This window comes from Pseudopodoces humilis, chromosome 4 (genome assembly GCF_049639895.1).
Source record: "Pseudopodoces humilis isolate 2021_Gansu_Grassland_sample_001 chromosome 4, ASM4963989v1, whole genome shotgun sequence".
Lineage (NCBI taxonomy): Eukaryota > Metazoa > Chordata > Aves > Passeriformes > Paridae > Pseudopodoces > Pseudopodoces humilis.
Window position 1 is genome coordinate 3,079,534 of NC_142203.1, and position 6,481 is coordinate 3,086,014.

The following is a 6,481-nucleotide window of genomic DNA, read 5'->3' on the forward strand; positions in this document are numbered from 1 at the left end:
AGTGGCATTTGATGCTTTTTGCAGCTGAAAAAAATCAAAGTTTCCCTTTCCACTGAGCTGCAGTAATTTTCTTCCAGGTCAGAAAAGGTCCTGGAAGAGGTCTTTTTTTCTCTTTGCAAAGGACAACTGTAAATCCACACAACCATGTCATGTGTGGTGTCCAGACAGGAACACAGACTCCCCTCACCTTCAAGTTTAAAGAGAAGAAAGGGGAGAGCAGCAGTGAGCCCAGGGTTGTTTACTGACAGGGGTGGCTGGCAGGGTAGAGCCAGTGAATTATTGCTTTTTTTCAGTCCTTATCTCCCTGCCTGCACTCTGTCAAACTTCTGCTGAACTGAGCAAGAGTCATGCCAGTGTATGATCCCTTTTATGTCTGCAAATTTTGATGTCCAGAAGAGAGTGAGCAGGCTTTGGTATGAACTGTGATGACTTCCCCCAGATCTGAGCCCAGTTTGTAACAACTATGCCGTGCTTTAAAGCACTCACAAAAAATTTCTAATGTCATTTTTATTTTTATTTTTATTTTTATTTTTATTTTTATTTTTATTTTTATTTTTATTTTTATTTTTATTTTTATTTTTATTTTTATTTTTATTACTATTACTATTACTATTGCTATTGCTATTGCTATTGCTATTGCTATTGCTACTATTACTACTATTGCTACTATCGCTACTATTGCTACTATTGCTACTATTTCTACTACTATTACTATTACTATTACTATTACTATTACTATTTCTTCATCATTCAGCATAATTCAGAGAAATTAAATTCTAAAACTTTTGTGCTTAGGGAAAACGTGCAGGTTTTCCACCTTTTTTCTCTGTTATGCCCTTCATTTTTCCCAGTGGATATCTGACTTTGAGGGCCCACCTTCATCAAGGCAACTGAAGGATCAGGGCTCATCTTGCAGGAAACCTGGAGGTTACAAAATTTTTGCAATATTTTGCTCACCTATTCAACAATTAATTATCAATATCATAAGGAGAGAGGGGAATTCAGCTGGTCAGATAGGATGTCTCCACTTCTTTTATGTCGAGGCATATTGCAGCCTCTGAATCCACATGTCCACATTTTCTGCTCAAAGCAGTGACAAAATTTAGCATCCATGTGCATTTTAAACACAGATTAAGCCAATTAATGCAAATTAATCAGATATTAATACAGGATTTTGACAGAATTACTGTAATTTGTGCAAATGTTGTTGTGATAAGTATGTAAGTTACCCATCCTGAGCAGACCACAGGATCAGCACCTTGTAAGGTAGCAAAGTGACATAAAATAAACACAGAAAATTGTCTCATGTCATCTCAGGACCCAGTTAATGTGCTGTAATTAGCAGCACCACGAACAATTAGACTGCTTAAAACTCCAATGACTCACTTTAATTAGCTTAATGATTGGATGGGGGTGTACAACTTTAAATTCATTCAGGTGCCATTTAGACCAGAGGGGAAAACAAGCTTTCATAAATATAAAGAAATCTATGAACTGACTGAAAAAAACAACATTTTCAGAAAGAATTTATGGAAAAGCTTTTCTAATGGAGTTTGATCCCAGACAGGTCAGGGTCCCAGAACTGATGAGTGTGCTGACAACACCTTGTAGAGAACTTCTTCACCCATGCCTTAAAAAAAAAAAAACAACTTATTTTTTTTTCTTTTTCTTTTTTGCAGAAAGTTCCAGGGCAGCCTGAGAGATGAGAAGTCTCAACTCTCTGTCAGGCAATGGTAAACTGGGAGCAGTGAAGTGTTGAGGAGCTAAAACTCATCTTTGCCCATCACAGGCTGCCAGCAGTCCTGCCTTGTAAAGCAGGGAGTGCAATGAAGAAGGGCATGAGGGTGCAGTGGAAATGATGCTGAAACAGAACAGCACATTATAAGAGAAGAAATAATTGAAATGGGCATCAAATCCTGATACATTTTTAGTGCATTTTTTAGGTTTTAGTGCAGCAGAAAGGAAAGATACAGTAAGGTTATTACCTGAATGCAGGGGCAGTGAAAACGCTGCTGTCAATCTGTCCATATCAGTGTTTGCCTCTTAGCAAGCAGCTAAATTATAAATATTCCTGAGGCTATAAAGCTGTTGAAAAAGGCAAAACCAAAATGATGGCAGTTATGTGCTTTTCACAACAAACAGCCAAATTATACGAAACAAGGGAAAGAAAAATGACACAAACAAACCGTCTGAGCAGAGATTAAGGGCTTTAAATTTATTTACTGTATAAACAGAGCACATCCATGTGAGATACATGATCACAGGCTATAAATACTTCCAAGTTAATAATGAAAAATGGAATTACTTACCAGCTGTGTTAACAGACAGCCCTTGCAGCTTGCAATGAGGGAAAAACCCTAATGTTAAAAGATAATTATAAGCTTCAGAAACTTCTGAAAACTTAGCTGTTCCTGTTGATAGTGCTGTCCCTTTCTGAAATCATATTTATGGAAGACCTGTAGGAAATGTAGTGTTGCTATCAATAGGATCAGCCCACAGACTTTGCTCTGCACTTGGGAGGCCACACAACTGAGGCACGTCAGGTTTCCTTTGCTCCATTTCATCTTGACCTGCCTGGAGCTTTGTTTTAACTAGTTTTAGCCCCAACAGTGATTTTTCCTAGTGTCCAGTTGGCTATGGCAAATCTGTCTTACTTTTGCCAACCTTGGTACAGTGTAACCACAGCTTCTGGGCAAGGTGGCAATAAGAGGGAGCTTTTTTGTGGAGAATGGGGTATTTATTACTCTAGTGCAGTGAAGGAATTTATGACTCCATGGAGTGGTGCAGAGCGGGGCAGGCACGGAAGGAGAGCAGTGGTGACATAGGGGAAGTCATGGGGTGGGTACGAGGCATGGCAGAGGCTGAATATTAAAAAATGTAAAAAAAATTGCTCCCCCAAGGTGAATCAAAATAATCAGAATGGCAAGGAGGAAAAATAAAGCTCATCCTATTGAAGCACTACCGCTGTTTTGTGTAAATGAGCTTTTTACATGATAATATTCTTTATTTTATTTTCCTTTATTTTTCTGTAATAATTTAACCTAGGCTTATGAAAATCGTTTAGAATTACCATTAAGACAATAAAGATTTTATTGTTATTATTCATAATAATAATAATTATTGGCTTTATGTCTGTGTTGTGTTCTCTTTTTGCCCATAACAAGCTTTATGAATGTAGATAGGAGGGTAAAATAGACATTCATTTATTTTAATTCCTTTACTATCAGGGCAGGCAATAAAGCAGTTATTTTATGAGAGGAGGGAGTTCATAAATTACTCCTAAATAATCACAGAATATTCTGAGTTGAAAGGGACTGGCTATGATCAACAAAGTCCAGGCCCCGAGAGTCCCACCACCATTTCAATTGATTATCAGTGATTAGGGCAGCAAATGAGGCAAGAATGTGTTCACAATCTCACCTGCACTTCGAACAGTGTTATGAAAGGCACAAGGAAGCTTACTCAGGGGCCCCTCAGGTGGGACACATGATGTGGGATAAATCAGCTTTCCCTGGAGCTGAGACAGGATGGGAGCTCGGCCTTGTAGGATGGATGTGACATTGGGGCACAACTGCTACTTCTATATCCTGAGTCGAATTTCTGAGCCCTGGAATTTCCCCAGAGTTTCAGCATATTTCTGTGCCAAACCCAGACTTGTTTGGAAATCCTGCAGGTCCCAGGAGAGGGCAGGGAGTTTGGGCAGCTGGGTGAGCGGCCTGGGCGTAACCCCGAGATACCTGCAGCTGTGCCCATCTGATCTGTGCACCCTTTCTGTTCTGATACCTGCCTCTCTTCTGATACCTGCCTCCCTAATCCAATTTCCCCAGCCTTCTCATTCTCACAGCACAGAGAGCTCATTTGTTTCAGTGTGAGAAAGCAGGCACTTTCACATCTAGAGACGATGGCCTTGAAGCAGATCCCACAGCGCCTTTTGGGGAGCACAGGGCAGCAAAACAATCCAGTACTTCAAGTCCATGCCTTGGACTTGTTTTCTGCCTCTCTGTGGTCCAAGCACCAGCTCCTCCTCCAGGGATCATCTGCAACTGGGAGAACAGAACCTGAACAGGATTTATACCCTGCCAATGCTGTGGTTTTAACAAGAGATTTCCACTCCCTGCCTATCAGTGGCTGCTGCTCTATTGTTTTGGTTTGGTGTACATGTCTGGGATTTCTGACCTCCAAAATCCTACCCACATCTCAGATTAAATGCTTAAACTGTCATGGATGGTGTTGGACAATGCTCAGGTGATTTAATCTAACCAGTCAGCCTGGACTGCAAAAGTCCTCAGTGCAATGGTCAGTACAGCCCTCCCTCTTTTTCCTGATGAGATTACAGGTCTGTTTTGTTGTAGCTGACAACATTCTTTTCTGTATTAGCACTAAATTATGCTGCTCACAACAAAGCACCCTTGCTTGACTGCCGTGCCAGAACGACTCATAGCATTTTTATTTCATTTCCACCAGCTGGTTTTATCTGAAAACCAGTGATAAAAACACAGAACCAAAAAAATAGCACTGGGTCAGCAATGTGCTGTCTTCTACAGTTCTGTGAAAACAAAGTAGGGGGATGCTGGGATGTTTACCTAAAATCTGATTTAATTTCAGTGCTTCCCCGCGAGCAGCCTAAGCCTCTCAGAAAAATCCTGTTCCTGAAAGAGCCAGGTGGGCCAGGTGGCTCATCATATCCATTCTCCTTTTGCATTTTTGGTACTTCCCTGGGTGTCACGTCCTTCCCAACAAACCACTGGCTCCAGTGAGGTGCTGCCAGTTGAACACAAGGGCACAGAAATAGTGGTTGCAAATCTGGAAGTCACAGAAAACAGTTTCTTTCTGTTCACATCCTCCCCTTTATTGGTCCTTTGGACCAAAACCAGTTGTCTACTGGTGCTGTACTGGCTTTTCTGGTCTCACAGTGACCAATGCCCAGCATAATGGCTGTCACACACAGCCAGCTTCATCTGTCCCTGTCTGAGCCCCTTCTGATCTCTCTGCTTTTCCTCAGATCCTCCTGATGTGCATTTCACACAGTGGGAAATGAGTGGGTAGAAAAAAGCACTCAAATGAAAGCTAGACCTGGGCGAGGATCTCTGGTGGATTGGGAAGAACTCCGCCTCACACCGCACTGCTTGATCTTCTCTCCTGTGGAGAAAAGTGTTTCATCTTTAACAGATGATGGCTACATTCCTAAAAGATTTGACAGTCAAAGGAGAAACTAGACACTGACTTTCCAGAAACTTTTATCTACGTGTGAGGTCAATTCTCCTATCCCAGTGAAAAGTTGGAGCTGAAAGAAAATGGAAAATGGGAAAGAAAATGAGCGCTGGGTCACAGTATCAGGATTACAACAACTTCAGGTGTTGATTTCTGATGGGAACTGGAAGAACCTAAGATGAGTTACAAGATACAGATGCTAGAAATTAAGTGAATTCAGGAAACACACACTGAATGAGATTTGGAGCTAAAAGGAGATCTTACAGTGGTTGTTGGCATCCAAATCCAAATGCAGTTCAGAGGTTCCTTTTGCCAATAACTACCAGGCCCCACAGCTGCCTGCAAGAACAGAGTGCTTCCATTCTGAATAGCAGCACTTCCTACAGCCAAGGTTAGACTTCCACATGTTCTCTGGCACCTTCTCATTTCAGGAGCTGAGTACCTGCTCTCCAAGGCTATCAATACGTGTTGGAAGGGCATCCAAACTTAGGTATGCAGATCAGATCTCCAGCCTGACAGAGATGCTCATATCATGCTTAACTCATGGTCTCTTCTTGCTCTGTTCCCAGTTTGAGGGCTCCTGAATTCCTGAGTGGAATGCAGGCAATGCCCAAAGTTCACAGGGAAGGTAAGCCTTGCACAAGCCTTCCTGGAGCTTGGTGATTAAGGCTGCCTCTGGAGAACAGCACTTTCATCATCTCTAGAAAACAAAGCCCTTCAAGGCTGCCTAAGGCTCCCCATTCATTTCATCTTTATGCCCAACTCTTTCATGGAACAGCTCCACTGGATTTCTTTTAAGGCAGTGCAGAACCTCTATGAAGGTTTTCAGTGTGCTCATCTCACTGAAATGATGAAGCTCCTCTGAAATCTCGTCTGAGGACCTGCAGTGCTCAGTGTAACAGAGCCTAAAAAGATTAAAATCCTTGTCCTCCTGCCCTTGAGCACTGTCCTCTCTAACTAGCATGATTTTTTTCTCTCAGCTCTGTCCTTTATTTCAGCAAACTCTTTCTCTCTCTTGTAAACCATCTGCCCTTATCTTTGGCGGGAGGTTAAGAAAATTCTTCTGTCTGATGTTGATCAGCCAGCAGGGAATGCTCACAGCATCAGCAAGCCAGTCTCTGCTTTACCTCCCAAGAAAGAAAACAAGAAATTCTCCAAGCCAGCTTCCCACAGCCTGGAGGGCCTGGGATTTACAGCCTGTTTGAACTCTCACAGATGGTAACACACCAGGCTGCTGCAACACCACACTCAGTGGCTCGTCCAAAGGCAC